This window comes from Chiloscyllium plagiosum, unplaced genomic scaffold (assembly GCF_037043375.1).
Source record: "Chiloscyllium plagiosum isolate Xiang-an unplaced genomic scaffold, Cpla_swu_hap1 HiC_scaffold_42, whole genome shotgun sequence".
Classification (NCBI taxonomy): domain Eukaryota; kingdom Metazoa; phylum Chordata; class Chondrichthyes; order Orectolobiformes; family Hemiscylliidae; genus Chiloscyllium; species Chiloscyllium plagiosum.
This window is the reverse complement of record NW_028270180.1, coordinates 89,246,963-89,271,277: the sequence shown is the minus strand read 5'-3', so window position 1 is coordinate 89,271,277 and position 24,315 is coordinate 89,246,963. Positions and strand designations below refer to the sequence as shown.

The 24,315-nt window shown below is 45.2% G+C and overlaps 1 long non-coding RNA gene and 5 other non-coding genes across 6 annotated transcripts in view; 1 reads left to right on the top strand and 5 right to left on the bottom strand.

The window, feature by feature from the left end:
- LOC148137979 (uncharacterized) overlaps positions 1–24,315 on the top strand; it is a 658,828-nt gene that overhangs the window by 621,024 nt on the left and 13,489 nt on the right. The gene's annotated exons all lie outside the window — the stretch shown is intronic.
- On the bottom strand, positions 6,834–6,906 carry trnav-aac (transfer RNA valine (anticodon AAC)). Its single transcript has one exon. It is a non-coding gene; the product is annotated as a tRNA-Val (tRNA).
- On the bottom strand, positions 10,161–10,233 carry trnav-aac (transfer RNA valine (anticodon AAC)). Its single transcript has one exon. It is a non-coding gene; the product is annotated as a tRNA-Val (tRNA).
- On the bottom strand, positions 13,483–13,555 carry trnav-aac (transfer RNA valine (anticodon AAC)). Its single transcript has one exon. It is a non-coding gene; the product is annotated as a tRNA-Val (tRNA).
- On the bottom strand, positions 16,807–16,879 carry trnav-aac (transfer RNA valine (anticodon AAC)). Its single transcript has one exon. It is a non-coding gene; the product is annotated as a tRNA-Val (tRNA).
- On the bottom strand, positions 20,152–20,224 carry trnav-aac (transfer RNA valine (anticodon AAC)). The gene has a single exon. It is a non-coding gene; the product is annotated as a tRNA-Val (tRNA).

The window sequence follows — 24,315 nt, the reverse complement described above, 5'->3', positions numbered from 1 at the left end:
AGAAAAACCTAACAACGCTTTGCACTGTAATTAAATGGAATTGCATTACATTTCACTACCAGAGCAGATTTGTTCAAGCAAATTCGAAGGCAGGTTTGCAGATGGGAAAGCATGCAAGAAAGCTCAGCTCTTGTCCATGTAAAAGGCTGCAGTTGAAGAACAAAACAGTTTCTGCCCAGTTCCGAACTGGGGACCTTTCGCGTGTTAGGCGAACGTGATGACCACTACACTACAGAAACGAGCCACTGCCGCCCGTGCTCCGGCTCAGTGGCGTCCAGCACTGAAAGTTGAATCCGTTCTACGTTTCACCTTTTTGTTTCCAATAGCTCGTTGTTGTCCAGCGTAATTGACATCTTGAAAACGTAAAAAAAAAGACACTTAAAATTGATGACAAGATATAGATAAAGATGTCGTCGATGTTTGTACCGTGGGGCGAGATGGAATAGGCTGGTGGAATAAACTTTCCCTGCTGCGTAACAGCTGCGACATGACCTTATTGAAGGGTGGTAAACTGAGTATTTACGTGTTTTACCCAAGTTGGTGTGAGTTGAAAACTCGACAGCATAGCTTTAAGGTGAGTGGGCTGAAAGTGACAAAGGACCTGAGGCACATTTCCCACAAAGAAGGTTGTGCGTGTTTGGAATGCTCTACCAGAGGAAGTGGAGGAGGCTATTACACTCAGAAAATTGCAAAGGTAATCGGGTGAGTTTCTGGATATGGTGCGTTGAGAGGGATTGGGGCCAAATGCTGGGGAACGGGACTTGTTTAATTTTGGCGATGTGGTGAGCATGGACGAGGTCCACCGAAGTATCTTTTTCCACGATGTACCCCAATAACGTCATGTTGCTTCCACAGGCTTTAAAGGATTACTTTTTAGCGGAGTTTGCCATCGCAGTCTGTGGCACAATCATTTAGTCTGTTCGACTGCTCACGGGAAAGGTAGTATTGCGAAACACTGCAGAAACGAACGACTTCCTTACTTTAGCTCCGACTGACCATACTCTGTGAAATTTTCCCAGATCCTCAGCTGAGGATTTTTGCTGCTGGAAGTTACCTCAGAAACTCTGTTAAATCGCAATGTCTTGAGCGAATCGCAAAACAGAAAGCATTTAACACGGAACACAAACGAAACTGGCATTTTCAGACACAGAGATGCATGAATGCTAAATGTGATACAGTCCGAGGGCATGAGTCATAAAGTAATCTCACAACTAACAACAGGGCATTTCCAAACGACTCTTTCAAACATACTGCAGCCTTAGTGCACCACCACTTTCCAGACAATGCTGAAAAGAGAGAAAGAAAGAACATAATAAGAATTGGCCGTAAAAAGTGAATTTCACCAATCACAGTCTCGATTAGATTACCTTTCCCTTCCGATGTTTCCAGGACGGAAATGGAAGATATTCAATAAGGTAGGACATCGAAATTCATTGGAACGATTTTCCCATTAGCTAGAAACCCAAATAACAACGAGTAGAGTCACCGTAGGACTTCGTTTCACAACAGCGATGAAATAACAGTCTCCATTCGGTTCCAGTAAAAGCTCAACTTGCCTGGCAGAACTGTTTGCGATTTTCCACGCGGGAGGCGAACACGATCATGACAGTAGAGACATTTTGAAATATTTGGCAGTATCCCACACCACAGTTAATTCCCTGGGAAGCAAACCCATTTTACTTTTGTTTTCAACATCAACAGACAGTGGGCACCGAAACAGCATTTTAACAAGCTGCAGCGTTGGAGTTGATCAGCAGAAATGGCAGTGGTGGGATTCGAATCCACGCCCCTTTCGAGACTGGAACCTGGATCCAGCGCCTTAGACCGCTCGGCCACACTACCAGCCGGCCGCGCCGCTTCATTTTCTTATATTTCCAATTGTGCTCCTGCATAACAACAGATGCAAAGTCACATGAAAAGGGTTCCATGATTCCTCTCGGACTCGCACAGCTGCTGGGATGTGCCCGGCAACAATGTCAATTTCGCAGCAGATATTGATAGCCCATCAATCCAGGCAAAAAACAATGGTAAGCTCAGTCTATCTTCTCAGACTCTTTTCAGCTACAAATGTATCTGTGAGTGCGTGAGAATATGGGTTCGCTTATGATTTGGTCAAATAACCATGAGCTGCTTGACATTACTGGAATTTCCATTCTTGCTTTGCTCAATGATTTCACCCATTGCTCGAAACAGGACGACTTTCACGTTTACACGGAACACGAAACACACCGGACTACAGGGAAAATGCACAAACCTGAGCAGGCCGTAATCCACATCATACCGTGCAGCATAGTTTCAGTCACTGTGTCTGTTTTTTTTTCCAGAATAAGAGTCCCAAAGAATGTTCTCCACCCTAAAACCGGAGGTAACATGACGATCCGAGAACGACAGATCACATTGTGAGAATGCTCTGACCTCGGAGCCAGTTCTAGAAGCCACTTTCCTTGCCTTTTACCTTAACCGTGCAATGTGCTGCAGAGATGTTCACACCTGGACATGAGCCACATGGATACCAACTGCGTTGGAAACCTATGTGGGAATCGACGACAAGCGACTCAATAAATTTTGCTAAATTCCATGGTGCTTTTCAGAAATGCAGTTTCTGTTCACCTCAATCAAAACGGCAGTTTCTGAACATAGTAACAGAAGTCAAAAGGTAATTACCTCACCCCACCCTCACTCCGGAAGAGGTGCTAACTGCCCTTGAGTGCTCTTTGTTCTCGATGTGAAGAGCTTTCACGCCTGAGTCACCTTCACGTCTCTGGTTGCTGAGTGAATCACAAAGAAGGAATTTCACCAGAGCTGCAACTGCCTCACTTCTCCACTCGCCCTCCCCGTTTACATTTTCCTGCTCGTCAGTGATTTAAAGAAAACCAAATGGATGCGATGTCATTCTGTAGCTTCTCTGTCGATTCCACCGTTTCAGTTCCAACATGACTTAGATCTCGGGGCGGACCTCAATACTAGCGACGCTATGAATGCGCAAGTCGAAAGGTTCCTCTGAGAGTGCAATTTCTTTCATTGCTGTTGCTGATTGAATGAGCCACGAACGTGCGAATTGCTCCAAAACATGATTCAGGATATCAGGTGCCAGTTCTCGCACGTTGAATCACGATTGACAGCTTCCAAATGAGGTCTTTCTGAGACGACCTTGGGGTACATTTGACGGACAGACAAGTTCAGGAATTCGTGGTGCGCTGTGAGACCAGAGCATCTGCTTCTTTCCTGTCTTTGAACCGAGCCGTCGGCGCAAGGAAGGCAAATGCGGAACTGCTTTTCGTGGAAGGATCAGAAGGCGGTAACTACATTCTCTAACAGAATGGTATATGATCAGAACCAGGTTGGAGAAAAACCTAACAACGCTTTGCACTGTAATTAAATGGAATTGCATTACATTTCACTACCAGAGCAGATTTGTTCAAGCAAATTCGAAGGCAGGTTTGCAGATGGGAAAGCGTGCAAGAAAGCTCAGCTCTTGTCCATGTAAAAGGCTGCAGTTGAAGAACAAAACAGTTTCTGCCCAGTTTCGAACTGGGGACCTTTCGCGTGTTAGGCGAACGTGATGACCACTATACTACAGAAACGAGCCACTGCCGCCCGTGTTCCGGCTCAGTGGCGTCCAGCACTGAAAGTTGAATCCGTTCTACGTTTCACCTTTTTGTTTCCAATAGCTCGTTGTTGTCCAGCGTAATTGACATCTTGAAAACGTAAAAAAAAAGACACTTAAAATTGATGACAAGATATAGATAAAGATGTCGTCGATGTTTGTACCGTGGGGCGAGATGGAATAGGCTGGTGGAATAAACTTTCCCTGCTGCGTAACAGCTGCGACATGACCTTATTGAAGGGTGGTAAACTGAGTATTTACGTGTTTTACCCAAGTTGGTGTGAGTTGAAAACTCGACAGCATAGCTTTAAGGTGAGTGGGCTGAAAGTGACAAAGGACCTGAGGCACATTTCCCACAAAGAAGGTTGTGCGTGTTTGGAATGCTCTACCAGAGGAAGTGGAGGAGGCTATTACACTCAGAAAATTGCAAAGGTAATCGGGTGAGTTTCTGGATATGGTGCGTTGAGAGGGATTGGGGCCAAATGCTGGGGAACGGGACTTGTTTAATTTTGGCTATGTGGTGAGCATGGACGAGGTCCACCGAAGTATCTTTTTCCACGATGTACCCCAATAACGTCATGTTGCTTCCACAGGCTTTAAAGGATTACTTTTTAGCGGAGTTTGCCCTCGCAGTCTGTGGCACAATCATTTAGTCTGTTCGACTGCTCACGGGAAAGGTAGTATTGCGAAACACTGCAGAAACGAACGACTTCCTTACTTTAGCTCCGACTGACCATACTCTGTGAAATTTTCCCAGATCCTCAGCTGAGGATTTTTGCTGCTGGAAGTTACCTCAGAAACTCTGTTAAATCGCAATGTATTGAGCGAATCGCAAAACAGAAAGCATTTAACACGGAACACAAACGAAACTGGCATTTTCAGACACAGAGATGCATGAATGTTAAATGTGATACAGTCCGAGGGCATGAGTCATAAAGTAATCTCACAACTAACAACAGGGCATTTCCAAACGACTCTTTCAAACATACTGCAGCCTTAGTGCACCACCACTTTCCAGACAATGCTGAAAAGAGAGAAAGAAAGAACATAATAAGAATTGGCCGTAAAAAGTGAATTTCACCAATCACAGTCTCGATTAGATTACCTTTCCCTTCCGATGTTTCCAGGACGGAAATGGAAGATATTCAATAAGGTAGGACATCGAAATTCATTGGAACGATTTTCCCATTAGCTAGAAACCCAAATAACAACGAGTAGAGTCACCGTAGGACTTCGTTTCACAACAGCGATGAAATAACAGTCTCCATTCGGTTCCAGTAAAAGCTCAACTTGCCTGGGACGGCAGAACTGTTTGCGATTTTCCGCGCGGGAGGCGAACACGATCATGACAGTAGAGACATTTTGAAATATTTGGCAGTATCCCACACCACAGTTAATTCCCTGGGAAGCAAACCCATTTTACTTTTGTTTTCAACATCAACAGACAGTGGGCACCGAAACAGCATTTTAACAAGCTGCAGCGTTGGAGTTGATCAGCAGAAATGGCAGTGGTGGGATTCGAATCCACGCCCCTTTCGAGACTGGGACCTGGATCCAGCGCCTTAGATCCACACTACCAGCCGGCCGCGCCGCCTCATTTTCTTATATTTCCAATTGTGCTCCTGCATAACAACAGATGCAAAGTCACATGAAAAGGGTTCCATGATTCCTCTCGGACTCGCACAGCTGCTGGGATGTGCCCGGCAACAATGTCAATTTCGCAGCAGATATTGATAGCCCATCAATCCAGGCAAAAAACAATGGTAAGCTCAGTCTATCTTCTCAGACTCTTTTCAGCTACAAATGTATCTGTGAGTGCGTGAGAATATGGGTTCGCTTATGATTTGGTCAAATAACCATGAGCTGCTTGACATTACTGGAATTTCCATTCTTGCTTTGCTCAATGATTTCACCCATTGCTCGAAACAGGACGACTTTCACGTTTACACGGAACACGAAACACACCGGACTACAGGGAAAATGCACAAACCTGAGCAGGCCGTAATCCACATCATACCGTGCAGCATAGTTTCAGTCACTGTGTCTGTTTTTTTTTCCAGAATAAGAGTCCCAAAGAATGTTCTCCACCCTAAAACCGGAGGTAACATGACGATCCGAGAACGACAGATCACATTGTGAGAATGCTCTGACCTCGGAGCCAGTTCTAGAAGCCACTTTCCTTGCCTTTTACCTTAACCGTGCAATGTGCTGCAGAGATGTTCACACCTGGACATGAGCCACATGGATACCAACTGCGTTGGAAACCTATGTGGGAATCGACGACAAGCGACTCAATAAATTTTGCTAAATTCCATGGTGCTTTTCAGAAATGCAGTTTCTGTTCACCTCAATCAAAACGGCACTTTCTGAACATAGTAACAGAAGTCAAAAGGTAATTACCTCACCCCACCCTCACTCCGGAAGAGGTGCTAACTGCCCTTGAGTGCTCTTTGTTCTCGATGTGAAGAGCTTTCACGCCTGAGTCACCTTCACGTCTCTGGTTGCTGAGTGAATCACAAAGAAGGAATTTCACCAGAGCTGCAACTGCCTCACTTCTCCACTCGCCCTCCCCGTTTACATTTTCCTGCTCGTCAGTGATTTAAAGAAAACCAAATGGATGCGATGTCATTCTGTAGCCTCTCTGTCGATTCCACCGTTTCAGTTCCAACATGACTTAGATCTCGGGGCGGACCTCAATACTAGCGACGCTATGAATGCGCAAGTCGAAAGGTTCCTCTGAGAGTGCTGATTGAATGAGCCACGAACGTGCGAATTGCTCCAAAACATGATTCAGGATATCAGGTGCCAATTCTCGCACGTTGAATCACGATTGACAGCTTCCAGATGAGGTCTTTCTGAGACGACTTTGGGGTACATTTGACGGACAGACAAGTTCAGGAATTCGTGGTGCGCTGTGAGACCAGAGCATCTGCTTCTTTCCTGTCTTTGAACCGAGCCGTCGGCGCAAGGAAGGCAAATGCGGAACTGCTTTTCGTGGAAGGATCAGAAGGCGGTAACTACATTCTCCAACAGAATGGCATATGATCAGAACCAGGTTGGAGAAAAACCTAACAACGCTTTGCACTGTAATTAAATGGAATTGCATTACATTTCACTACCAGAGCAGATTTGTTCAAGCAAATTCGAAGGCAGGTTTGCAGATGGGAAAGCATGCAAGAAAGCTCAGCTCTTGTCCATGTAAAAGGCTGCAGTTGAAGAACAAAACAGTTTCTGCCCAGTTTCGAACTGGGGACCTTTCGCGTGTTAGGCGAACGTGATAACCACTACACTACAGAAACGAGCCACTGCCGCCCGTGCTCCGGCTCAGTGGCGTCCAGCACTGAAAGTTGAATCCGTTCTACGTTTCACCTTTTTGTTTCCAATAGCTCGTTGTTGTCCAGCGTAATTGACATCTTGAAAACGTAAAAAAAAGACACTTAAAATTGATGACAAGATATAGATAAAGATGTCGTCGATGTTTGTACCGTGGGGCGAGATGGAATAGGCTGGTGGAATAAACTTTCCCTGCTGCGTAACAGCTGCGACATGACCTTATTGAAGGGTGGTAAACTGAGTATTTACGTGTTTTACCCAAGTTGGTGTGAGTTGAAAACTCGACAGCATAGCTTTAAGGTGAGTGGGCTGAAAGTGACAAAGTACCTGAGGCACATTTCCCACAAAGAAGGTTAATCGTGTTTGGAATGCTCTACCAGAGGAAGTGGAGGAGGCTATTCCACTCAGAAAATTGCAAAGGTAATCGGGTGAGTTTCTGGATATGGTGCGTTGAGAGGGATTGGGGCCAAATGCTGGGGAACGGGACTTGTTTAATTTTGGCTATGTGGTGAGCATGGACGTGGTCCACCGAAGTATCTTTTTCCACGATGTACCCCAATAACGTCATGTTGCTTCCACAGGCTTTAAAGGATTACTTTTTAGCGGAGTTTGCCCTCGCAGTCTGTGGCACAATCATTTAGTCTGTTCGACTGCTCACGGGAAAGGTAGTATTGCGAAACACTGCAGAAACGAACGACTTCCTTACTTTAGCTCCGACTGACCATACTCTGTGAAATTTTCCCAGATCCTCAGCTGAGGATTTTTGCTGCTGGAAGTTACCTCAGAAACTCTGTTAAATCGCAATGTATTGAGCGAATCGCAAAACAGAAAGCATTTAACACGGAACACAAACGAAACTGGCATTTTCAGACACAGAGATGCATGAATGTTAAATGTGATACAGTCCGAGGGCATGAGTCATAATGTAATCTCACAACTAACAACAGGGCATTTCCAAACGACTCTTTCAAACATACTGCAGCCTTAGTGCACCACCACTTTCCAGACAATGCTGAAAAGAGAGAAAGAAAGAACATAATAAGAATTGGCCGTAAAAAGTGAATTTCACCAATCACAGTCTCGATTAGATTACCTTTCCCTTCCGATGTTTCCAGGACGGAAATGGAAGATATTCAATAAGGTAGGACATCGAAATTCATTGGAACGATTTTCCCATTAGCTAGAAACCCAAATAACAACGAGTAGAGTCACCGTAGGACTTCGTTTCACAACAGCGATGAAATAACAGTCTCCATTCGGTTCCAGTAAAAGCTCAACTTGCCTGGGACGGCAGAACTGTTTGCGATTTTCCGCGCGGGAGGCGAACACGATCATGACAGTAGAGACATTTTGAAATATTTGGCAGTATCCCACACCACAGTTAATTCCCTGGGAAGCAAACCCATTTTACTTTTGTTTTCAACATCAACAGACAGTGGGCACCGAAACAGCATTTTAACAAGCTGCAGCGTTGGAGTTGATCAGCAGAAATGGCAGTGGTGGGATTCGAATCCACGCCCCTTTCGAGACTGGGACCTGGATCCAGCGCCTTAGACCGCTCGGCCACACTACCAGCCGGCCGCGCCGCCTCATTTTCTTATATTTCCAATTGTGCTCCTGCATAACAACAGATGCAAAGTCACATGAAAAGGGTTCCATGATTCCTCTCGGACTCGCACAGCTGCTGGGATGTGCCCGGCAACAATGTCAATTTCGCAGCAGATATTGATAGCCCATCAATCCAGGCAAAAAACAATGGTAAGCTCAGTCTATCTTCTCAGACTCTTTTCAGCTACAAATGTATCTGTGAGTGCGTGAGAATATGGGTTCGCTTATGATTTGGTCAAATAACCATGAGCTGCTTGACATTACTGGAATTTCCATTCTTGCTTTGCTCAATGATTTCACCCATTGCTCGAAACAGGACGACTTTCACGTTTACACGGAACACGAAACACACCGGACTACAGGGAAAATGCACAAACCTGAGCAGGCCGTAATCCACATCATACCGTGCAGCATAGTTTCAGTCACTGTGTCTGTTTTTTTTCCAGAATAAGAGTCCCAAAGAATGTTCTCCACCCTAAAACCGGAGGTAACATGACGATCCGAGAACGACAGATCACATTGTGAGAATGCTCTGACCTCGGAGCCAGTTCTAGAAGCCACTTTCCTTGCCTTTTACCTTAACCGTGCAATGTGCTGCAGAGATGTTCACACCTGGACATGAGCCACATGGATACCAACTGCGTTGGAAACCTATGTGGGAATCGACGACAAGCGACTCAATAAATTTTGCTAAATTCCATGGTGCTTTTCAGAAATGCAGTTTCTGTTCACCTCAATCAAAACGGCACTTTCTGAACATAGTAACAGAAGTCAAAAGGTAATTACCTCACCCCACCCTCACTCCGGAAGAGGTGCTAACTGCCCTTGAGTGCTCTTTGTTCTCGATGTGAAGAGCTTTCACGCCTGAGTCACCTTCACGTCTCTGGTTGCTGAGTGAATCACAAAGAAGGAATTTCACCAGAGCTGCAACTGCCTCACTTCTCCACTCGCCCTCCCCGTTTACATTTTCCTGCTCGTCAGTGATTTAAAGAAAACCAAATGGATGCGATGTCATTCTGTAGCCTCTCTGTCGATTCCACCGTTTCAGTTCCAACATGACTTAGATCTCGGGGCGGACCTCAATACTAGCGACGCTATGAATGCGCAAGTCGAAAGGTTCCTCTGAGAGTGCTGATTGAATGAGCCACGAACGTGCGAATTGCTCCAAAACATGATTCAGGATATCAGGTGCCAATTCTCGCACGTTGAATCACGATTGACAGCTTCCAGATGAGGTCTTTCTGAGACGACTTTGGGGTACATTTGACGGACAGACAAGTTCAGGAATTCGTGGTGCGCTGTGAGACCAGAGCATCTGCTTCTTTCCTGTCTTTGAACCGAGCCGTCGGCGCAAGGAAGGCAAATGCGGAACTGCTTTTCGTGGAAGGATCAGAAGGCGGTAACTACATTCTCCAACAGAATGGCATATGATCAGAACCAGGTTGGAGAAAAACCTAACAACGCTTTGCACTGTAATTAAATGGAATTGCATTACATTTCACTACCAGAGCAGATTTGTTCAAGCAAATTCGAAGGCAGGTTTGCAGATGGGAAAGCATGCAAGAAAGCTCAGCTCTTGTCCATGTAAAAGGCTGCAGTTGAAGAACAAAACAGTTTCTGCCCAGTTTCGAACTGGGGACCTTTCGCGTGTTAGGCGAACGTGATAACCACTACACTACAGAAACGAGCCACTGCCGCCCGTGCTCCGGCTCAGTGGCGTCCAGCACTGAAAGTTGAATCCGTTCTACGTTTCACCTTTTTGTTTCCAATAGCTCGTTGTTGTCCAGCGTAATTGACATCTTGAAAACGTAAAAAAAAAGACACTTAAAATTGATGACAAGATATAGATAAAGATGTCGTCGATGTTTGTACCGTGGGGCGAGATGGAATAGGCTGGTGGAATAAACTTTCCCTGCTGCGTAACAGCTGCGACATGACCTTATTGAAGGGTGGTAAACTGAGTATTTACGTGTTTTACCCAAGTTGGTGTGAGTTGAAAACTCGACAGCATAGCTTTAAGGTGAGTGGGCTGAAAGTGACAAAGTACCTGAGGCACATTTCCCACAAAGAAGGTTAATCGTGTTTGGAATGCTCTACCAGAGGAAGTGGAGGAGGCTATTCCACTCAGAAAATTGCAAAGGTAATCGGGTGAGTTTCTGGATATGGTGCGTTGAGAGGGATTGGGGCCAAATGCTGGGGAACGGGACTTGTTTAATTTTGGCTATGTGGTGAGCATGGACGTGGTCCACCGAAGTATCTTTTTCCACGATGTACCCCAATAACGTCATGTTGCTTCCACAGGCTTTAAAGGATTACTTTTTAGCGGAGTTTGCCCTCGCAGTCTGTGGCACAATCATTTAGTCTGTTCGACTGCTCACGGGAAAGGTAGTATTGCGAAACACTGCAGAAACGAACGACTTCCTTACTTTAGCTCCGACTGACCATACTCTGTGAAATTTTCCCAGATCCTCAGCTGAGGATTTTTGCTGCTGGAAGTTACCTCAGAAACTCTGTTAAATCGCAATGTATTGAGCGAATCGCAAAACAGAAAGCATTTAACACGGAACACAAACGAAACTGGCATTTTCAGACACAGAGATGCATGAATGTTAAATGTGATACAGTCCGAGGGCATGAGTCATAAAGTAATCTCACAACTAACAACAGGGCATTTCCAAACGACTCTTTCAAACATACTGCAGCCTTAGTGCACCACCACTTTCCAGACAATGCTGAAAAGAGAGAAAGAAAGAACATAATAAGAATTGGCCGTAAAAAGTGAATTTCACCAATCACAGTCTCGATTAGATTACCTTTCCCTTCCGATGTTTCCAGGACGGAAATGGAAGATATTCAATAAGGTAGGACATCGAAATTCATTGGAACGATTTTCCCATTAGCTAGAAACCCAAATAACAACGAGTAGAGTCACCGTAGGACTTCGTTTCACAACAGCGATGAAATAACAGTCTCCATTCGGTTCCAGTAAAAGCTCAACTTGCCTGGGACGGCAGAACTGTTTGCGATTTTCCGCGCGGGAGGCGAACACGATCATGACAGTAGAGACATTTTGAAATATTTGGCAGTATCCCACACCACAGTTAATTCCCTGGGAAGCAAACCCATTTTACTTTTGTTTTCAACATCAACAGACAGTGGGCACCGAAACAGCATTTTAACAAGCTGCAGCGTTGGAGTTGATCAGCAGAAATGGCAGTGGTGGGATTCGAATCCACGCCCCTTTCGAGACTGGGACCTGGATCCAGCGCCTTAGATCCACACTACCAGCCGGCCGCGCCGCCTCATTTTCTTATATTTCCAATTGTGCTCCTGCATAACAACAGATGCAAAGTCACATGAAAAGGGTTCCATGATTCCTCTCGGACTCGCACAGCTGCTGGGATGTGCCCGGCAACAATGTCAATTTCGCAGCAGATATTGATAGCCCATCAATCCAGGCAAAAAACAATGGTAAGCTCAGTCTATCTTCTCAGACTCTTTTCAGCTACAAATGTATCTGTGAGTGCGTGAGAATATGGGTTCGCTTATGATTTGGTCAAATAACCATGAGCTGCTTGACATTACTGGAATTTCCATTCTTGCTTTGCTCAATGATTTCACCCATTGCTCGAAACAGGACGACTTTCACGTTTACACGGAACACGAAACACACCGGACTACAGGGAAAATGCACAAACCTGAGCAGGCCGTAATCCACATCATACCGTGCAGCATAGTTTCAGTCACTGTGTCTGTTTTTTTTTCCAGAATAAGAGTCCCAAAGAATGTTCTCCACCCTAAAACCGGAGGTAACATGACGATCCGAGAACGACAGATCACATTGTGAGAATGCTCTGACCTCGGAGCCAGTTCTAGAAGCCACTTTCCTTGCCTTTTACCTTAACCGTGCAATGTGCTGCAGAGATGTTCACACCTGGACATGAGCCACATGGATACCAACTGCGTTGGAAACCTATGTGGGAATCGACGACAAGCGACTCAATAAATTTTGCTAAATTCCATGGTGCTTTTCAGAAATGCAGTTTCTGTTCACCTCAATCAAAACGGCACTTTCTGAACATAGTAACAGAAGTCAAAAGGTAATTACCTCACCCCACCCTCACTCCGGAAGAGGTGCTAACTGCCCTTGAGTGCTCTTTGTTCTCGATGTGAAGAGCTTTCACGCCTGAGTCACCTTCACGTCTCTGGTTGCTGAGTGAATCACAAAGAAGGAATTTCACCAGAGCTGCAACTGCCTCACTTCTCCACTCGCCCTCCCCGTTTACATTTTCCTGCTCGTCAGTGATTTAAAGAAAACCAAATGGATGCGATGTCATTCTGTAGCCTCTCTGTCGATTCCACCGTTTCAGTTCCAACATGACTTAGATCTCGGGGCGGACCTCAATACTAGCGACGCTATGAATGCGCAAGTCGAAAGGTTCCTCTGAGAGTGCTGATTGAATGAGCCACGAACGTGCGAATTGCTCCAAAACATGATTCAGGATATCAGGTGCCAATTCTCGCACGTTGAATCACGATTGACAGCTTCCAGATGAGGTCTTTCTGAGACGACTTTGGGGTACATTTGACGGACAGACAAGTTCAGGAATTCGTGGTGCGCTGTGAGACCAGAGCATCTGCTTCTTTCCTGTCTTTGAACCGAGCCGTCGGCGCAAGGAAGGCAAATGCGGAACTGCTTTTCGTGGAAGGATCAGAAGGCGGTAACTACATTCTCCAACAGAATGGCATATGATCAGAACCAGGTTGGAGAAAAACCTAACAACGCTTTGCACTGTAATTAAATGGAATTGCATTACATTTCACTACCAGAGCAGATTTGTTCAAGCAAATTCGAAGGCAGGTTTGCAGATGGGAAAGCATGCAAGAAAGCTCAGCTCTTGTCCATGTAAAAGGCTGCAGTTGAAGAACAAAACAGTTTCTGCCCAGTTTCGAACTGGGGACCTTTCGCGTGTTAGGCGAACGTGATAACCACTACACTACAGAAACGAGCCACTGCCGCCCGTGCTCCGGCTCAGTGGCGTCCAGCACTGAAAGTTGAATCCGTTCTACGTTTCACCTTTTTGTTTCCAATAGCTCGTTGTTGTCCAGCGTAATTGACATCTTGAAAACGTAAAAAAAAAGACACTTAAAATTGATGACAAGATATAGATAAAGATGTCGTCGATGTTTGTACCGTGGGGCGAGATGGAATAGGCTGGTGGAATAAACTTTCCCTGCTGCGTAACAGCTGCGACATGACCTTATTGAAGGGTGGTAAACTGAGTATTTACGTGTTTTACCCAAGTTGGTGTGAGTTGAAAACTCGACAGCATAGCTTTAAGGTGAGTGGGCTGAAAGTGACAAAGTACCTGAGGCACATTTCCCACAAAGAAGGTTAATCGTGTTTGGAATGCTCTACCAGAGGAAGTGGAGGAGGCTATTCCACTCAGAAAATTGCAAAGGTAATCGGGTGAGTTTCTGGATATGGTGCGTTGAGAGGGATTGGGGCCAAATGCTGGGGAACGGGACTTGTTTAATTTTGGCTATGTGGTGAGCATGGACGTGGTCCACCGAAGTATCTTTTTCCACGATGTACCCCAATAACGTCATGTTGCTTCCACCGGCTTTAAAGGATTACTTTTTAGCGGAGTTTGCCATCGCAGTCTGTGGCACAATCATTTAGTCTGTTCGACTGCTCACGGGAAAGGTAGTATTGTGAAACACTGCAGAAACGAACGACTTCCTTACTTTAGCTCCGACTGACCATACTCTGTGAAATTTTCCCAGATCCTCAGCTGAGGATTTTTGCTGCTGGAAGTTACCTCAGAAACTCTGTTAAATCGCAATGTATTGAGCGAATCGCAAAACAGAAAGCATTTAACACGGAACACAAACGAAACTGGCATTTTCAGACACAGAGATGCATGAATGCTAAATGTGATACAGTCCGAGGGCATGAGTCATAAAGTAATCTCACAACTAACAACAGGGCATTTCCAAACGACTCTTTCAAACATACTGCAGCCTTAGTGCACCACCACTTTCCAGACAATGCTGAAAAGAGAGAAAGAAAGAACATAATAAGAATTGGCCGTAAAAAGTGAATTTCACCAATCACAGTCTCGATTAGATTACCTTTCCCTTCCGATGTTTCCAGGACGGAAATGGAAGATATTCAATAAGGTAGGACATCGAAATTCATTGGAACGATTTTCCCATTAGCTAGAAACCCAAATAACAACGAGTAGAGTCACCGTAGGACTTCGTTTCACAACAGCGATGAAATAACAGTCTCCATTCGGTTCCAGTAAAAGCTCAACTTGCCTGGCAGAACTGTTTGCGATTTTCCACGCGGGAGGCGAACACGATCATGACAGTAGAGACATTTTGAAATATTTGGCAGTATCCCACACCACAGTTAATTCCCTGGGAAGCAAACCCATTTTACTTTTGTTTTCAACATCAACAGACAGTGGGCACCGAAACAGCATTTTAACAAGCTGCAGCGTTGGAGTTGATCAGCAGAAATGGCAGTGGTGGGATTCGAATCCACGCCCCTTTCGAGACTGGAACCTGGATCCAGCGCCTTAGACCGCTCGGCCACACTACCAGCCGGCCGCGCCGCTTCATTTTCTTATATTTCCAATTGTGCTCCTGCATAACAACAGATGCAAAGTCACATGAAAAGGGTTCCATGATTCCTCTCGGACTCGCACAGCTGCTGGGATGTGCCCGGCAACAATGTCAATTTCGCAGCAGATATTGATAGCCCATCAATCCAGGCAAAAAACAATGGTAAGCTCAGTCTATCTTCTCAGACTCTTTTCAGCTACAAATGTATCTGTGAGTGCGTGAGAATATGGGTTCGCTTATGATTTGGTCAAATAACCATGAGCTGCTTGACATTACTGGAATTTCCATTCTTGCTTTGCTCAATGATTTCACCCATTGCTCGAAACAGGACGACTTTCACGTTTACACGGAACACGAAACACACCGGACTACAGGGAAAATGCACAAACCTGAGCAGGCCGTAATCCACATCATACCGTGCAGCATAGTTTCAGTCACTGTGTCTGTTTTTTTTTCCAGAATAAGAGTCCCAAAGAATGTTCTCCACCCTAAAACCGGAGGTAACATGACGATCCGAGAACGACAGATCACATTGTGAGAATGCTCTGACCTCGGAGCCAGTTCTAGAAGCCACTTTCCTTGCCTTTTACCTTAACCGTGCAATGTGCTGCAGAGATGTTCACACCTGGACATGAGCCACATGGATACCAACTGCGTTGGAAACCTATGTGGGAATCGACGACAAGCGACTCAATAAATTTTGCTAAATTCCATGGTGCTTTTCAGAAATGCAGTTTCTGTTCACCTCAATCAAAACGGCACTTTCTGAACATAGTAACAGAAGTCAAAAGGTAATTACCTCACCCCACCCTCACTCCGGAAGAGGTGCTAACTGCCCTTGAGTGCTCTTTGTTCTCGATGTGAAGAGCTTTCACGCCTGAGTCACCTTCACGTCTCTGGTTGCTGAGTGAATCACAAAGAAGGAATTTCACCAGAGCTGCAACTGCCTCACTTCTCCACTCGCCCTCCCCGTTTACATTTTCCTGCTCGTCAGTGATTTAAAGAAAACCAAATGGATGCGATGTCATTCTGTAGCCTCTCTGTCGATTCCACCGTTTCAGTTCCAACATGACTTAGATCTCGGGGCGGACCTCAATACTAGCGACGCTATGAATGCGCAAGTCGAAAGGTTCCTCTGAGAGTGCTGATTGAATGAGCCACGAACGTGCGAATTGCTCCAAAACATGATTCAGGATATCAGGTGCCAATTCTCGCACGTTGAATCACGATTGACAGCTTCCAGATGAGGTCTTTCTGAGACGACTTTGGGGTACATTTGACGGACAGACAAGTTCAGGAATTCGTGGTGCGCTGTGAGACCAGAGCATCTGCTTCTTTCCTGTCTTTGAACCGAGCCGTCGGCGCAAGGAAGGCAAATGCGGAACTGCTTTTCGTGGAAGGATCAGAAGGCGGTAACTACATTCTCCAACAGAATGGCATATGATCAGAACCAGGTTGGAGAAAAACCTAACAACGCTTTGCACTGTAATTAAATGGAATTGCATTACATTTCACTACCAGAGCAGATTTGTTCAAGCAAATTCGAAGGCAGGTTTGCAGATGGGAAAGCATGCAAGAAAGCTCAGCTCTTGTCCATGTAAAAGGCTGCAGTTGAAGAACAAAACAGTTTCTGCCCAGTTTCGAACTGGGGACCTTTCGCGTGTTAGGCGAACGTGATAACCACTACACTACAGAAACGAGCCACTGCCGCCCGTGCTCCGGCTCAGTGGCGTCCAGCACTGAAAGTTGAATCCGTTCTACGTTTCACCTTTTTGTTTCCAATAGCTCGTTGTTGTCCAGCGTAATTGACATCTTGAAAACGTAAAAAAAAAGACACTTAAAATTGATGACAAGATATAGATAAAGATGTCGTCGATGTTTGTACCGTGGGGCGAGATGGAATAGGCTGGTGGAATAAACTTTCCCTGCTGCGTAACAGCTGCGACATGACCTTATTGAAGGGTGGTAAACTGAGTATTTACGTGTTTTACCCAAGTTGGTGTGAGTTGAAAACTCGACAGCATAGCTTTAAGGTGAGTGGGCTGAAAGTGACAAAGTACCTGAGGCACATTTCCCACAAAGAAGGTTAATCGTGTTTGGAATGCTCTACCAGAGGAAGTGGAGGAGGCTATTCCACTCAGAAAATTGCAAAGGTAATCGGGTGAGTTTCTGGATATGGTGCGTTGAGAGGGATTGGGGCCAAATGCTGGGGAACGGGACTTGTTTAATTTTGGCTATGTGGTGAGCATGGACGTGGTCCACCGAAGTATCTTTTTCCACGATGTACCCCAATAACGTCATGTTGCTTCCACCGGCTTTAAAGGATTACTTTTTAGCGGAGTTTGCCATCGCAGTCTGTGGCACAATCATTTAGTCTGTTCGACTGCTCACGGGAAAGGTAGTATTGTGAAACACTGCAGAAACGAACGACTTCCTTACTTTAGCTCCGACTGACCATACTCTGTGAAATTTTCCCAGATCCTCAGCTGAGGATTTTTGCTGCTGGAAGTTACCTCAGAAACTCTGTTAAATCGCAATGTATTGAGCGAATCGCAAAACAGAAAGCATTTAACACGGAACACAAACGAAACTGGCATTTTCAGACACAGAGATGCATGAATGCTAAATGTGATACAGTCCGAGGGCATGAGTCATAAAGTAATCTCACAACTAACAACAGGGCATTTCCAAACGACTCTTTCAAACATACTGCAGCCTTAGTGCACCACCACTTTCCAGACAATGCTGAAAAGAGAGAAAGAAAGAACATAATAAGAATTGGCCGTAAAAAGTGAATTTCACCAATCACAGTCTCGATTAGATTACCTTTCCCTTCCGATGTTTCCAGGACGGAAATGGAAGATATTCAATAAGGTAGGACATCGAAATTCATTGGAACGATTTTCCCATTAGCTAGAAACCCAAATAACAACGAGTAGAGTCACCGTAGGACTTCGTTTCACAACAGCGATGAAATAACAGTCTCCATTCGGTTCCAGTAAAAGCTCAACTTGCCTGGCAGAACTGTTTGCGATTTTCCACGCGGGAGGCGAACACGATCATGACAGTAGAGACATTTTGAAATATTTGGCAGTATCCCACACCACAGTTAATTCCCTGGGAAGCAAACCCATTTTACTTTTGTTTTCAACATCAACAGACAGTGGGCACCGAAACAGCATTTTAACAAGCTGCAGCGTTGGAGTTGATCAGCAGAAATGGCAGTGGTGGGATTCGAATCCACGCCCCTTTCGAGACTGGAACCTGGATCCAGCGCCTTAGACCGCTCGGCCACACTACCAGCCGGCCGCGCCGCTTCATTTTCTTATATTTCCAATTGTGCTCCTGCATAACAACAGATGCAAAGTCACATGAAAAGGGTTCCATGATTCCTCTCGGACTCGCACAGCTGCTGGGATGTGCCCGGCAACAATGTCAATTTCGCAGCAGATATTGATAGCCCATCAATCCAGGCAAAAAACAATGGTAAGCTCAGTCTATCTTCTCAGACTCTTTTCAGCTACAAATGTATCTGTGAGTGCGTGAGAATATGGGTTCGCTTATGATTTGGTCAAATAACCATGAGCTGCTTGACATTACTGGAATTTCCATTCTTGCTTTGCTCAATGATTTCACCCATTGCTCGAAACAGGACGACTTTCACGTTTACACGGAACACGAAACACACCGGACTACAGGGAAAATGCACAAACCTGAGCAGGCCGTAATCCACATCATACCGTGCAGCATAGTTTCAGTCACTGTGTCTGTTTTTTTTTCCAGAATAAGAGTCCCAAAGAATGTTCTCCACCCTAAAACCGGAGGTAACATGACGATCCGAGAACGACAGATCACATTGTGAGAATGCTCTGACCTCGGAGCCAGTTCTAGAAGCCACTTTCCTTGCCTTTTACCTTAACCGTGCAATGTGCTGCAGAGATGTTCACACCTGGACATGAGCCACATGGATACCAACTGCGTTGGAAACCTATGTGGGAATCGACGACAAGCGACTCAATAAATTTTGCTAAATTCCATGGTGCTTTTCAGAAATGCAGTTTCTGTTCACCTCAATCAAAACGGCACTTTCTGAACATAGTAACAGAAGTCAAAAGGTAATTACCTCACCCCACCCTCACTCCGGAAGAGGTGCTAACTGCCCTTGAGTGCTCTTTGTTCTCGATGTGAAGAGCTTTCACGCCTGAGTCACCTTCACGTCTCTGGTTGCTGAGTGAATCACAAAGAAGGAATTTCACCAGAGCTGCAACTGCCTCACTTCTCCACTCGCCCTCCCCGTTTACATTTTCCTGCTCGTCAGTGATTTAAAGAAAACCAAATGGATGCGATGTCATTCTGTAGCTTCTCTGTCGATTCCACCGTTTCAGTTCCAACATGACTTAGATCTCGGGGCGGACCTCAATACTAGCGACGCTATGAATGCGCAAGTCGAAAGGTTCCTCTGAGAGTGCAATTTCTTTCATTGCTGTTGCTGATTGAATGAGCCACGAACGTGCGAATTGCTCCAAAACATGATTCAGGATATCAGGTGCCAATTCTCGCACGTTGAATCACGATTGACAGCTTCCAAATGAGGTCTTTCTGAGACGACCTTGGGGTACATTTGACGGACAGACAAGTTCAGGAATTCGTGGTGCGCTGTGAGACCAGAGCATCTGCTTCTTTCCTGTCTTTGAACCGAGCCGTCGGCGCAAGGAAGGCAAATGCGGAACTGCTTTTCGTGGAAGGATCAGAAGGCGGTAACTACATTCTCCAACAGAATGGCATATGATCAGAACCAGGTTGGAGAAAAACCTAACAACGCTTTGCACTGTAATTAAATGGAATTGCATTACATTTCAATACCAGAGCAGATTTGTTCAAGCAAATTCGAAGGCAGGTTTGCAGATGGGAAAGCATGCAAGAAAGCTCAGCTCTTGTCCATGTAAAAGGCTGCAGTTGAAGAACAAAACAGTTTCTGCCCAGTTTCGAACTGGGGACCTTTCGCGTGTTAGGCGAACGTGATGACCACTACACTACAGAAACGAGCCACTGCCGCCCGTGCTCCGGCTCAGTGGCGTCCAGCACTGAAAGTTGAATCCGTTCTACGTTTCACCTTTTTGTTTCCAATAGCTCGTTGTTGTCCAGCGTAATTGACATCTTGAAAACGTAAAAAAAAAGACACTTAAAATTGATGACAAGATATAGATAAAGATGTCGTCGATGTTTGTACCGTGGGGCGAGATGGAATAGGCTGGTGGAATAAACTTTCCCTGCTGCGTAACAGCTGCGACATGACCTTATTGAAGGGTGGTAAACTGAGTATTTACGTGTTTTACCCAAGTTGGTGTGAGTTGAAAACTCGACAGCATAGCTTTAAGGTGAGTGGGCTGAAAGTGACAAAGGACCTGAGGCACATTTCCCACAAAGAAGGTTGTGCGTGTTTGGAATGCTCTACCAGAGGAAGTGGAGGAGGCTATTACACTCAGAAAATTGCAAAGGTAATCGGGTGAGTTTCTGGATATGGTGCGTTGAGAGGGATTGGGGCCAAATGCTGGGGAACGGGACTTGTTTAATTTTGGCTATGTGGTGAGCATGGACGAGGTCCACCGAAGTATCTTTTTCCACGATGTACCCCAATAACGTCATGTTGCTTCCACAGGCTTTAAAGGATTACTTTTTAGCGGAGTTTGCCATCGCAGTCTGTGGCACAATCATTTAGTCTGTTCGACTGCTCACGGGAAAGGTAGTATTGCGAAACACTGCAGAAACGAACGACTTCCTTACTTTAGCTCCGACTGACCATACTCTGTGAAATTTTCCCAGATCCTCAGCTGAGGATTTTTGCTGCTGGAAGTTACCTCAGAAACTCTGTTAAATCGCAATGTATTGAGCGAATCGCAAAACAGAAAGCATTTAACACGGAACACAAACGAAACTGGCATTTTCAGACACAGAGATGCATGAATGCTAAATGTGATACAGTCCGACGGCATGAGTCATAAAGTAATCTCACAACTAACAACAGGGCATTTCCAAACGACTCTTTCAAACATACTGCAGCCTTAGTGCACCACCACTTTCCAGACAATGCTGAAAAGAGAGAAAGAAAGAACATAATAAGAATTGGCCGTAAAAAGTGAATTTCACCAATCACAGTCTCGATTAGATTACCTTTCCCTTCCGATGTTTCCAGGACGGAAATGGAAGATATTCAATAAGGTAGGACATCGAAATTCATTGGAACGATTTTCCCATTAGCTAGAAACCCAAATAACAACGAGTAGAGTCACCGTAGGACTTCGTTTCACAACAGCGATGAAATAACAGTCTCCATTCGGTTCCAGTAAAAGCTCAACTTGCCTGGGACGGCAGAACTGTTTGCGATTTTCCGCGCGGCAGGCGAACACGATCATGACTGAAGAGACATTTTGAAATATTTGGCAGTATCCCACTACCACAGTTAATTCCCTGGGAAGCAAACCCATTTTACTTTTGTTTTCAACATCAATAGACAGTGGGCACCGAAACAGCATTTTAACAAGCTGCAGCGTTCGAGTTGATCAGCAGAAATGGCAGTGGTGGGATTCAAATCCACGCCCCTTTCGCGACTGGAACATGGATCCAGCGCCCTAGACCGCTCGGCCACACTACCAGCAGGCCGCGCCGCCTCATTTTCTTGTATTTCCAATTGTGCTCCTGCATAACAACAGATGCAAAGTCACATGATAAGGGTTCCATGATTCCTCTCGGACTCGCACAGCTACAATGTCAATTTCGCAGCAGATATTGATAGCCCATCAATCCAGACAAAAATCAATGGTAATCTGAATCTATCTTCTCAGACTCTTTTCAGCTACAAATCTTTCTGTGAGTGCGTGAGAATATGGGTTCGCTTATGATTTGGTCAAATAACCATGAGCTGCTTGACATTACTGGAATTTCCATTCTTGCTTTGCTCAATGATTTCACCCATTGCTCGAAACAGGACGACTTTCACGTTTACACGGAACACGAAACACACCGGACTACAGGGAAAATGCACAAACCTGAGCAGGCCGTTATCCACATCATACCGTGCAGCATAGTTTCATCACTGTGTCTGTTTTTTTTTCAGAATAAGAGTCCCAAAGAATGTTCTCCACCCTAAAACCGGAGGTAACATGACGATCCGAGAACGTGAGGTCACATGACAATCCGAGATTGTCACGTGGCTAAGGGATTGGTGTGGGAAAGAGGGATTCTACTTCATGGGGCATTGGCATCAGTTTTGGAACAGGGGGGATCTGTACCGTTGGGATGGTCTCCACCTGAACCGATCAGGTACCAATGTTCTTGCGAAGAGGATAAATAGGGTGGTAAGTAGGACTTTAAACTTCTGAGTTGGGGGGAAGGAAAAGTGAAAGCGACAGGGAGTATGGAGGTAAATGGCAAGATAAGCAGCAGGATAGAATGTTTCCAGGCGGATTTAAAATTGAGGCAGACTGAGAATGCAGTAAAAAGCAAGGATAACTTAGGACATATGACTTCCAACATCTCTAATGATAAGGAAGTTAGCATTAAGGCATTTTACCTGAATGCTCGTAGCATACACAACAAAGCCGATGAACTAATGGCACAGATAATAGTGAATGATTATGATGTAGTAGGCATCACAGAGACTTGGTTACAGGGGGGTCAGGACTGGCAGTTAAACCTCCATGGTTTTTCAACTTATCGAAAAGACAGAGAGGTGGTCAGAGGGGTTGGGGTTGCCTTGTTAGTTAAGATCAAAATTAAATCTATGGTATTGAATGACATAGCGTCGGATGATGTGGAGTCTGTGTAAACGTAAAAAAAAGACACGTTAAATTGATGACAAAATATAGATAAAGATGTCGTCGATGTTTGTACCGTAGGGCGAGGTGGAATAGGCTGGGACTACTTTCCCTGCAGCGTAACAGCTGCGACATGACCTTATGGAAGGGTGGTAAACTGAGTATTTACGTGTTTTACCCAAGTTGGTGTGAGTTGAAAACTCGACAGCATAGGTTTAAGGTGAGTGGGCTGAAAGTGACAAAGGACCTGAGGCACATTTCCCACAAAGAAGGTTGTGCGTGTATGGAATGAATTACCAGAGGAAGTGGAGGAGGCTATTACACTCAGAAAATTGCAAAGGTAATCGGGTGAGTTTCTGGATAGGATGCGTTTAGAGGGATTGGGGCCAAATGCTGGGGAACGGGACTTGTTTAATTTTGGCTATGTGGTGAGCATGGACGAGATACACCGAAGTATCTGTTTCCACGGTGTACCCCAATAACGTCGTGTTGCTTCCACCGGCTTTAAAGGATTACTTTTTAGCGGAGTTTGCCATCGCAGTCTGTGGCACAATCATTTAATCTGTTCGACTGCTCACGGGAAAGGTAGTATTGTGAAACACTGCAGAAACGAACGACTTCCTTACTTCAGCTCCGACTGACCATACTCTCTGACATTTTCCCAGATCCTCAGCTGAGGATTTTGGCTGCTGGAAGTTACCTCAGAAACCCTGTTAACTCGAAATGTATTGAGCGAATCGCAAAACAGAAAGCGTTTAACACGGAACACAAACAAAACTGGCATACCTCATGCATTTTCAGACACAGAGATGCTTGAATGCTAAATGTGATACAGTCAGAGGGCATGAGTCATAAAGTAATCTCACAACTAACAACAGGGCAATTCCAAACGACTCTTTCAAACATACTGCAGCCTTTGTGCACCACCACTTTCCAGACAATGTTGAAAAGAGAGAAAGAAAGAACATAATAAGAATTGGCCGTATTAAGTGAATTTCACCAATCACAGTCTCGAATAAATTACCTTTCCCTTCCAATGTGTCCAGAATGGAAATGAAGGAAATGGGAGAAATGTAATAACATATGACATCGAAATTCATTGGAACGATTTTCCCATTGGCCAGAAAACCAAATAACGATGAGTCGAGTCACCGGTGGACTTTGTTTCACAACAGCGATGAAGTAACAATCTCCATTCGTTTCCAGTAAAAATTCAAAATGCCTGGAACATCGAGCAACAGTCGAGGTGCTGGCGATTTTCCGCACAGGAGGCGAACACGATCATGACAGCACAGACACTTCCCCACACCCTTCCCCACA